The 10,302-nt window shown below is 39.2% G+C and overlaps 1 long non-coding RNA gene across 1 annotated transcript; it reads left to right on the plus strand.

Annotated features, from left to right (window-relative positions):
- The first annotated feature begins 476 nt into the window (after positions 1–476).
- On the plus strand, positions 477–8,320 carry LOC146474036 (uncharacterized). The gene is made up of 3 exons (XR_014866218.1): positions 477–698; positions 1,276–1,335; positions 8,220–8,320. It is a non-coding gene; the product is annotated as an uncharacterized LOC146474036 (long non-coding RNA).
- Positions 8,321–10,302: the final 1,982 nt, after the last annotated feature.

A 10,302-nucleotide genomic window follows, 5' to 3' on the forward strand; every position in this document is an offset into this window, starting at 1 on the left:
AGTACTCTTACCTTACATTGCCTACTTGCTAACACTTCTAAACTTACAAAATATTTTTGCATCCCATAGATTGCTTACAATACAACACGTGCTGATAATACATCGCCCTAGACTTCCCTCAAGCCGTCTTTTTATAAGCCTGACTGGACTCACTTGAGAAAGTCCATTAGGTTTTCACGTGATTTCGTTAGACGCCATGTCGCATTTCACCGCAAATGATTCTTAAAACGTGACCGTAGGTTTGATGGTCATTACACGCACGAGATAATAATGCTTTCGCGGATACGGCCAGTGTTATCAGCTTGTTTACAAAGAGGTGCTATGCTGTGAATTATGTAATATGATTCTATTAATTAGGAAGTTGGTGGTGTTCACATGCTAAGCAATTCACTTCCATCATCATGTAAGAGCCACCCGTAACCAAAACGAGAAAGACTTTCAGTGCACTTATCGAGACTTTACCGTTTCTCCGAAATCTCAGTTTCCCAAGTCCTTCCATTGTCCATTGTTTCAATATGCCATAATGACTGATTTTGCGGTATGTGACGTTAAAAAGTGTTGCTAAGAATAGCTGTCAAAGACCAAAATGACCGCTAACAGTGAGGCTTGTGACACTGCTGGCGCACTCAGAACAAACCTGTTGAAGAACGAAGGCTTCATCTCAGATGAACAACACAAAAGCTGTCAATCGGTAGCACGTAAGTAGAAAACTGAGTTCCGTATCCAGATTACAAATTATCAGGTAAACCACTTTTCAGTGTAACATTGTCCCAAGCGCTCCTATTGCTTTTTTCGGTTTGATCCAGTACCACAGAATCTAAAGTAACCTTGTTGATTACAAGTTTGGGCCTTCCGCATTAAAGTCGATGGAAGGCGCAAAATTGCAAACAACAAGTACGTACGCACAGCTTTACTCTCCGATCTGTAACTACAAGAATTCAGTCATTCGTACTCTTTGACCGTGATGGCATGGCGTAGCGTAGAAGTGTAAAGAGCTTATTATGAAAACTTTGGGTCTTGTGTATATTGTGTTGTTATGAGTTTATAATAACAGCGGAGGTTATTCGAGGTAATAAATTGGGAAACAAATTCAAAAGTGTTGCTAGGCGTGCGCCAGCAAGTGTGGTAAATTAAGGCACATCAGAAGGAATGAAACAAAATGAAAACATTTTCCAAGCCTAATTAGTTTATAGTGCTATTAGGATTATTATTAGCTGCACGCCCGTATGAAAGTACTAAGACTTTTTTTTTTTTTTTTTTTTCTTTTTCGCATAGTAACAAGGTAGCAAGGCTAATAGGACGTGAATGTACAATCCATCGAAGGACAGGTTAACGGTAAGGATGTCATGTACTTAGAGGACATAGAGGAGTCAAGTAATCGTAACCGAAAAGTTATTTCAGTTAATTTGTTACTTCAGGACTGATTTGGCTTGAACCTGAAAACCATCGCTACTTGTGGAAAGAGGGAAACATAGAAACCCTTTTCACATGAAAGGGTTTTTAGCAAAAATGGAGTCGAACTGATATTGCTAATTCCGGACGAATGTCAGTTACAGATTTAGGCCTATTCGTCACAAGATCTGATCTTTGGTTATCATAACTAAAGAGTGATTTAAAAATCAGTCAAATTAGATCGTACGCACGCTGACTCGACAAGGTGTAAACACGTGTGTTTATCTTACTTCAATCAAAGCCATCTAAACTTACTTATTGAAGAAAAGGATATAATATCCAGCGACTTTAACTAAATTAGTTTTTGCTTATGCAAATTTAATGCCGCAAGTAAGTAGGGTTTTTTCCCTTGCATGACCTTTGCGTTCAGTCATGCGTCAGTTTGTCAGATACATTTTTAAATACAACAGCAGAAAGTCACGGACAGTTGGATTAAGGATCTGTACGCCCTTAAAATAAAGAAACTACTGCAAAGCAGATTCTCATTAGGAAAAAAAACATCCGCATTGGATTCGAAAATGCCCTTCTCACAGAGAAGATGGAGGCTAATTTTCGGGAGAGGGGGTGTATTCGAAATGTTGTCTTTCTGCTCCTTTTCCTCAAGGCACACATGTAAGCAAAGAAAATGTTTTCTTTGTGCCTCGAAGAGTGCAGGTAGGGAGCCATAATTGCTGTGTGACGTAATGACTCTTGCACCTCTTCTCAAGTTGGTCGCTTCCCTTTGAGAAGGTGATGCTGTCACTTCCTGCAGCCTTACGTGTAGATGTTTTTTCTGATTACGCGACTGCTGTGCATTTACGCGACCTCGATCTGTCACTCTTCCTTTATTAGCGCCATTGTATTGCCATTAATCTATGAATAAAGTCGAACCTCCCTTTGCGACCACCTCTCGTAAGCGACCACCTCTCATTAGCGACCACGTTTCCAAAATACCAATAGTTTTCAAGTCAAATCACTATAGATGGAACCTCTCGTAGGCGACCACCTCTCGTAAGCGACCACCTCCCGTAAGCGACCACTTTTAGAGATGATTGTTTAAAATTTTCAATTGTTTTTAACCTCCCGTAGGCGACCACTTGACACACAATCTGCTGTATCTCTTACGGGGGAAAATTTTTAAAATGTGTCGGTGTAACATATTGGCTCAAATCATTACAGCGGACGCCGTATTAAAATCTCACAGCCGAAGCTACGTCAACTGAATTATGTAACGAACCAACAAACAAACGCTAAAGTTGTAGATGTTTTACGCTTGAAATGTAACATTGCAAAAATGCCGTTTACTGTTTGCCCCTTAATCAGGCAGTCTAAAGAAAACTTATTTCTTTGGGTTTCGATAAGCACTGGCAAAAGGGTTTGGTCTCTGCAATTACCATATGTAAATTACCCGAAATTTAGACCTCCTGTGGTCTGACCTCTGGTAAGCGACCACCTCCCGTAAGCGACCACATATCCTTGACATTATGGGTGGTCGATTACGGGAGGTTCGACTGTATTAAAAACTCGGTTTCACAGCTAAATGTGTTGATTAAACAACATTAATCCATCGTCGATTCTCCGCTTTTGTCCACTGTTAAATCCATGAATTAGGGCATACTGTATAAGTATTATTAGTGTTACTGTTATATTATCATTACTTTACTATTAGAATCATTCAATAATCGTTTAAAAAACCCATCTGCCAACCTCGTTCCCAGGGTCTCTCCTCTTCCCGCTCCTTGGGACGGGAAGAGGAGAGACCCTGGGAACGAGCTTACCCAGCGGCATGCACAATTTTACAGACACATCTTTTTAAAATTTAATAAACAAGAAATCCTCATCGGATTTTTAAAGCTTTCGTCGTAACCCAACTCCCACAAAATGGTAAAGGGTAGGGGGGTTAATATTTGGAGAGGCTCATATATGAAATTTTGATTATCCCCCCTCACCCCTCCTCACACACATACACTCAGCAAAACAAAATGTTTTCTTGTGTGACAAAGTGTGCGGGTAGGGGAATGGAAAACAATAATCAAATCAAGCTTTATTTGCGCTCAATGCGCTAAGGGTAATTTCAGCCCCAAACTCACGTCACAAGAGCGAAAGGTAGTATGGATAGCTAAAAGTACTTGACGGTAACATAGGATGGGAGAAAGTACCATACACATTTAATCTTGTAATTCATTTCCTTTAGTGGCGGGTCATAGCTGCGTTTGGTAAAGTAATTCAATTCAGAATAAACTGGCTATGTCGCCTCGGCTTTCGCAATGGCTTTATAGACCTAAGTCAACTTAGCCCTTGATCAAATGGGGGCAAAAATGAAAACTCCAAATAATCCCTAGGGCTTCCAACAAAACCCCAAAACATTCTAAAAACATTAGAAATTGAAAAACAAGTGTGTTCGCAGAATGTTACCCGTAGAGCTACGCGGTTGGGATACGCGGGCACTACCACGAATTTTCAGATTGGTTTGAAAATCCACCCCCCCCCCCCCCCTTCTCCCGAAAAATATATCCCTTCTTTATTCTTTATAAATCAAGACACATTAAAAAAAAAATTACCTAATTTTCTTACCCAAAAATATTCCGGAATCGAAAATTTCAAGCCCTAAAAATCCTTCAATCATCCCGTCACTTGAAATCCGGAGCCGGTCAGAATAAACTCATATTTTAGAAAAGCAAACATCGACGGCCTATTTGAGAACGTAAGCAGCATCGGGTTTCTAAGTATAGCAGTATTGCCACAGACTCCATTTTGTCACATTTTGTGATGTATGAAGACAGTTTGACAAAGCATAAAGAAAATGTTTTGTCCTTGGTACCGGTTTCCATCACTTTGCAGCAGTTACACTTGGACAGATTAATAGAACAATTCTATATCACTTTTTATTATATGGCTGGCTCTGCGAGCGGGCAAGATGACTCAAATCCTGCGCTGTGATTGGTTACCCGAGCGGGCAAGATGGAGCTATCTTGCCCGCTCGGGATTACCCGTTGCCCGTTCGCTTGGCATGGAAAGTTTAATCCCAACAACAATGCAGTCTTTCCTTCGATTTTCTCGTTGTTTTGGGGGAAAACGCCCACTAAAAAGTTCGGTAAACTCTCAACATTTACCTAAAGGAAAGGAAAGAGAATGGAATCGTCCTGATGTAGTGAAAATTTTGTTTCAGCTACAATCTGAATGTGAGTTGAACCGGTGAGTTGCTCTGCGTGTAGTATTTTAGATAGAGTTGATTTTGTAAAACTTGTTGTCTCAAGCCGAGTGCCAAATTGATAAATTCTCTAGGTTTGCAATGACTATATTTAAATCATAGCGTAGCGGAAGTTGCGTTAAGGTTACTTCCATGTTTCGCGAGTGCCTTCAGGAAAATCTAGCGTACGCGCGCTGCTTTCGATAAAACCACGGAAAACTATATATCACTGTAAAGCTGATAAATTGAAGATTGCGAAAATATCAATGTTTTTTTATTTTGTTGGATACATAAGCGCTCAGAGGCCTGCAAACTCAATACTAGCGACGTGTACTTAACTGAATTACCCACTCTCACGTAAAGGCGCACAACCAAACAGACTGCACAATATCAATCAGGAGATAATAGGCTAACAAAGTGTGTCAGGCTTTTTCTTTATTCCTATTGGTTTGTGAGAAAACCCGTCCTAAAGATGGACAATGGAAAATTTTTGTAGTCGCGTCAGATGTTAACACGTCACGGGAAAAATATTTTGAATTTCGTAAAAGCCTGACACACTTTGATACATTAATATCTGATGACCATTTTGGCCAAATTTCGTTGAAATCTGGCAAATCTACATACCCTATTAATTCATTTGAAGACGGGGAATTTGCGTAAAAACAAAAGCCGTGTTTTCGGCCGTGAAACATTTTCAGAGTTTTCGCACTTCATTAAAATACTTGTCAACGCGCTGATGCCGCCGGCCAATCAAACACAAAGAGGCATTCCCTGGGGAGTTCTGTAGATGAAAAGAAACAATCGAAATTCCCCGCGGAAGCATTTAGTGTTACTGTAATATTGTAAAGAGATTTCTTTATGGGAAAAGTTAAGTCTGGCGCGAGAAAGCCACCGGCAAAACCAAAACAAAGAAGAAAACGGCAGATAGACGCAGAACATGAAACTGGCAGCCCCAGCGGAGTTGACAAGAGACACGCACTTCTCACCGCTATCAGTAGATCAGTACACGAGGCTGCGCGCTTATGTTAGCTGCTTATTTTCAGCCGGTCAACAACGGCGAAAGTGGCTGAATTGTTGCCGGCATCTTCGATTTCGGACTCCGAACTAATGTTTGACTCTCCATTATCGGATTTCTTGTCCTCGAATTTCTTTGCTGCCGAGGCAGTTATTTTTATCCGGCTTACCCCGATGTCTTTCGACGAGGATGGGTTTGAAAGAAAATCTGACTGGTTGTACAAAGAACCCTTGTCGCTCTCCGCCAGCTGAAGTTTTTAGGCTTCGTCAAATGATTTTTTGACCTTCTTTGGCCCCATTTTTTTCTTAACTTTCACCCAAGGCGACTTTTCTAGTTTCGCTTTCTTCATAACAATCTTTTACGCAATGCTTGAATCCAAAATGGAACGCTGTTTCACAGTAAAATTTTACATACAACGCCGTGACATGCGATGAACACGATGGCAAAAACATGCAAATTTGCCGGTTATTCGAGATTATGTCAACACAATCCCGCATAAATTGGATTATGACACCTTCACTCGCTCACCACTTTTCCTACAAAACTTTGTTTTTCAGATAGCTCGCGTTCTTTTTGAGATTTCTGACGGCTGTTTTCATGAAACTTTGCAGCCCTTTCTTGTTTCAACAGTTATCTAAAAAAAATTATTTGAGAAAAATTCGACCTTCCTTCCCTATAAGTAACCGTAAGTGTTTAGAGGAGTTCAGAAAAGTATTTTTCTCAAGTTCGCGGAAGAAGCTCATGTTTTTAATTTAGCCGCGTCTTGCTTGTTGTAAACAACAAAATCTTATCAACGTTTCGCCAAGTTTTCTGATTTACCCGCTCTTTTTTTCGGCTAATGTTTGCATATAAACTCAAAATCTGTTGTTTCATTCAAGAATTAATGATTGGAAGCCGAAAACTGTGTAAAATGTTTATTATTTACGCCACCGCGCGATCGGCTGAAAATGGCGAGTTTGCCGGATTCTATTCAAATCTTCCCGCTCGTGCGAAAATCTAAATTTTTCGTTTTCCCTTTAAGCCATTATAAAGTTAGAGCACTAAGATAATTTAGGATTCCTTGTTTTCCACGATAACACGCTAATCCAAAAATGGACTGAAAATAAATTTTGCACCGGCCGGCTATGAAGAATTTCTTTCAGAGTAGAGCAGTTTCATGTCCTGTTTTGTTTTGTTGTTGTAGTTTTAACTTGAAGGTAAAGCCATATAATAAATCCTTCATTGACCAAGCTTGTTCGGTCAAGATGGCTGGATATTGGCCTCGTTCTCTTTTTGCGTTTTTATGGACCTCGACTTCGTCTCGGTCCATAAAAACGCAAAAAAAGAACTTGGCCAATATCCAGCCATCTTGACCTCACGCTTGGTCAATAACGCATATATACAACAATAATGGTCTCAAAAATATGCCCTAACGCCTTAACATTTGTGAACAAGTTATGGTCATTCGATAGAACAGGTTACCATAGCAACGGCATGACCAATTAAAAACAGCCCTAAATTTACCTTTAAGTCATGGTTATAACTCAAACACGAGCCCAGTGATCCTCATTTTTGTTATTATGGATCTGTAATCAGCATGTTAAGATACAGTTTTTTGCAAAGTTTAAAATAAATAATGGTGGCTTATCTAAACATGCTGATTACAGTTACCATTATTGTTGCATCAACTGATAAAGAGTGGTAGTACTGATCCGTCAAAGTGTGAATGCTGGAAAGTAATGGACACCATTGCCAGCTACCTTAAATTAAGAAACCGTGCAAGCTCGATTGATGATTTAGACGAATTTTAAGGCTTAACGCTCATGCAGGAACACAGTATATATCTTAGTGCTAATGTTTCAAAATTAGTGAGGGATTTATATCATTCTTCATGCACAAGATTTCTTCCGTGCTTTTGACCTTCTGTTTTTTTTTTTTGTTTTTTTTTTTATTTCAAACCGAAATATTGGGCACCAGAGTGTCTTTTTATTTCTATTGTTTTCTTTCCCCTGTGTACCTTACCTCTGCCATTAGTATAACTTTAATGTGCAATTTTACATTTCTGCCTCAACTCCCCGCCTTAATTCGTCCTCTTCGAGGACGTTAGCCTGTTCAAATGCTAGGCAATATATTTCCATCATCATGATTAGCCATCCGTAACCACCCGTCCGTACAGTAGGTATGTTAAAAGAATACCATTTTCTATGGAAGGTCTATGAAAGGGTTACCTTTTCTGTCAATGAGCTCGAGATTTCTATCGCGTAATCACCCATAGAAATCGAGAGCGAATAATCTAATTGTCTCCGCACACTGTTAGGCTACTCGCTGTACTCACTATCTACAACAGAATAGATTGTGAGTAGCGTAGCCAATAAGAGACCAGCATTCGTGGTAGAACAATTTATACTAAAAAGGGCTTTTAAGGGTTTGGTCCCCCAGGGTGGAGTCGTCTTGTTGAGTTCCCCCTCCCCTACCCCCTTTAGCAGCACTGACGTAGCCTCTTCAATGGGGCAAAGTGCTGGTTATAAGCTTTTCTATTTTAACTATTCTATTCTGTTCTAATACTGCACATGTGGTGGATTATTATGCTTCTGTTTATTACAGGCTTTATACTGAAAAGTGGCACGGTTATCAATGGTGAGGCCATTAAACTCAGTCTTCCAAGTAGATCGAGGGAAAAAAAAAGCAAATGAATTTCCTCCAGGGAAGCTGTCCTTACTGCATTATTACTAGCAGTAATCATAGATTATAGAGTGCGATCGACACCTTAAATTGAACAAATTTGGCAAAATCGTGCAACCTTTCATGTTCGTTTCAATTTGAGTATTTGTTGTTGTTATTTATGTTATGTGATTTTTTTCTGTATATTACCTAAAACTAGAATTTTTAAGCAGAATATTTGAAGTTTTCTTTTTAAATTAAGAACTGTGTGATCGGAAAAACGTTTCGTCCGATTTCTTTGGAATTGTTGAACAAATGGAAAGAAATGTAACGAAACATTTTTGTATTTTGATTCTTAAAATACTAACGTAAAAGTCTATTATTGAAACCTCGTAAAGAGCGTAAACTCATACCAAGACAAAGCTGTTACCGTATTGTGCTTTGTTACTTATCCCCGGCTTGCGTCGATGTTCAGATGGTCTGAAAGAATTGATAAATCCTTTGAACTTGAGTTGTATGATACGAAGTCTGCTAATGCATGTGCGATCGCTATTCGGATATCAGTGCTTGGTTTGTCTGATTTAGCACGACAGCATGGCTCTTCTTTATCGAAGGTTGATAGTTTGAAAAACATAACCTCGCAGCAACAGCTAGCCCCGAAATCCGAATATCTCACTCCGGGGAACTGAAATTCACAAAAACAGCTTGTCAAACACGAAGAGACAAACGTGACTCTTTGAAACTCACGGGTGAAAAACGTGACTTTTTCCACGAGCGAAAGCGAAGAGATCGGGCCGAGAACCGAGCGATACCCCAGCTATCGCGACAAGTTTTCGGCTTTCATAATCTCCCCTTCTTGACATATTCATCCACCCATGCATGAGGTAGCTCACAGCAGCCTTTGATTTTCTTAATAATCTAAAGTTACTGTAATTAATTAACCATCCTAACATCACCCCCAGCTAACACCAAGATTTGATCAAGCAAATAATAAAATCATGTCAAATACACTTTACCTTCTTAACTCCTCTCAGCTCACACCCACTCGAACGGGGCAGGTCTGCGATTGTTTAAGCTACTTGAAACGCTTTTCACCCACAACAGTCCAGTCAGAACTACACTCATCCGGATGATCATCCTTTACCTACTGTGAAGAAAACAAAACAAAACAAAACAAAACAAAAAAAGACACTTTGAAAGCTTTTGGAGCTAGTCCATTAAACTAGGTTTATGTGATAAACATCCTGCATACTGCTAAGATTTGAATGTCGATGAGTGGTATATGTTTCACGGCGCACACTGGATGCGACTAGTTCAAGTAGAAAATTTTAGATTTATGGGAATGAACTCTTAGGAAACGCTGGCAAGCACCATATTTCTATTTGGCACATAGAACTTACAGGATAGTTGTAATGATAGTTATTGCAATTAAAGGTCAGATTAAAAGCGACCGTTTTGTCTAAGAAGTTACCTTCTAGATAGGTAAATGTTTCTGTAATAAGTTCATTTGAAGTTACCATCGATTATTCAAATTTACTTTTATAAAGCTTTTATAAAGTGCCGGCAATGAAACTGGAACACATTATGCCTTAATTTTAAGAAGGTTTCTTTTGTCAAAAAACGTATTCGAAAAATATAATTCTGTGTTTAATTCCCCACACTGGGGAACACTGAGTTCTCATTAATATATAGCTCCGCAAGTTATACCAAAAGCAGGATAAACATTTAGAACATATCGCAATGTCTTTTTTCTCCTCAATGAATATTTTATTATTGAATTTAATTGCCGTAATAAAAAAATATGTTATAAGAATATAATATTCTTTGGACAGACCGGCAATTCACCAGGGCCCAGTTGTCCAAAGCCCGATTAAGCTAATCCTTGGTTAACTCGAGCTTAATTACTAATCAATGAAGACAGTTCAAAAAGATTTTTGTTCCTCAGTTTTGACTTAGACCTTTCTATACCGCTAACTTTAAACTAACTTTTAAAAACATTTTTAAGTAAGCGAGATCAAAACCTCGG

The sequence above is a fragment of the Pavona decussata genome, unplaced genomic scaffold, assembly GCF_977016875.1.
Source record: "Pavona decussata unplaced genomic scaffold, jaPavDecu1.1 SCAFFOLD_91, whole genome shotgun sequence".
NCBI lineage: Eukaryota > Metazoa > Cnidaria > Anthozoa > Scleractinia > Agariciidae > Pavona > Pavona decussata.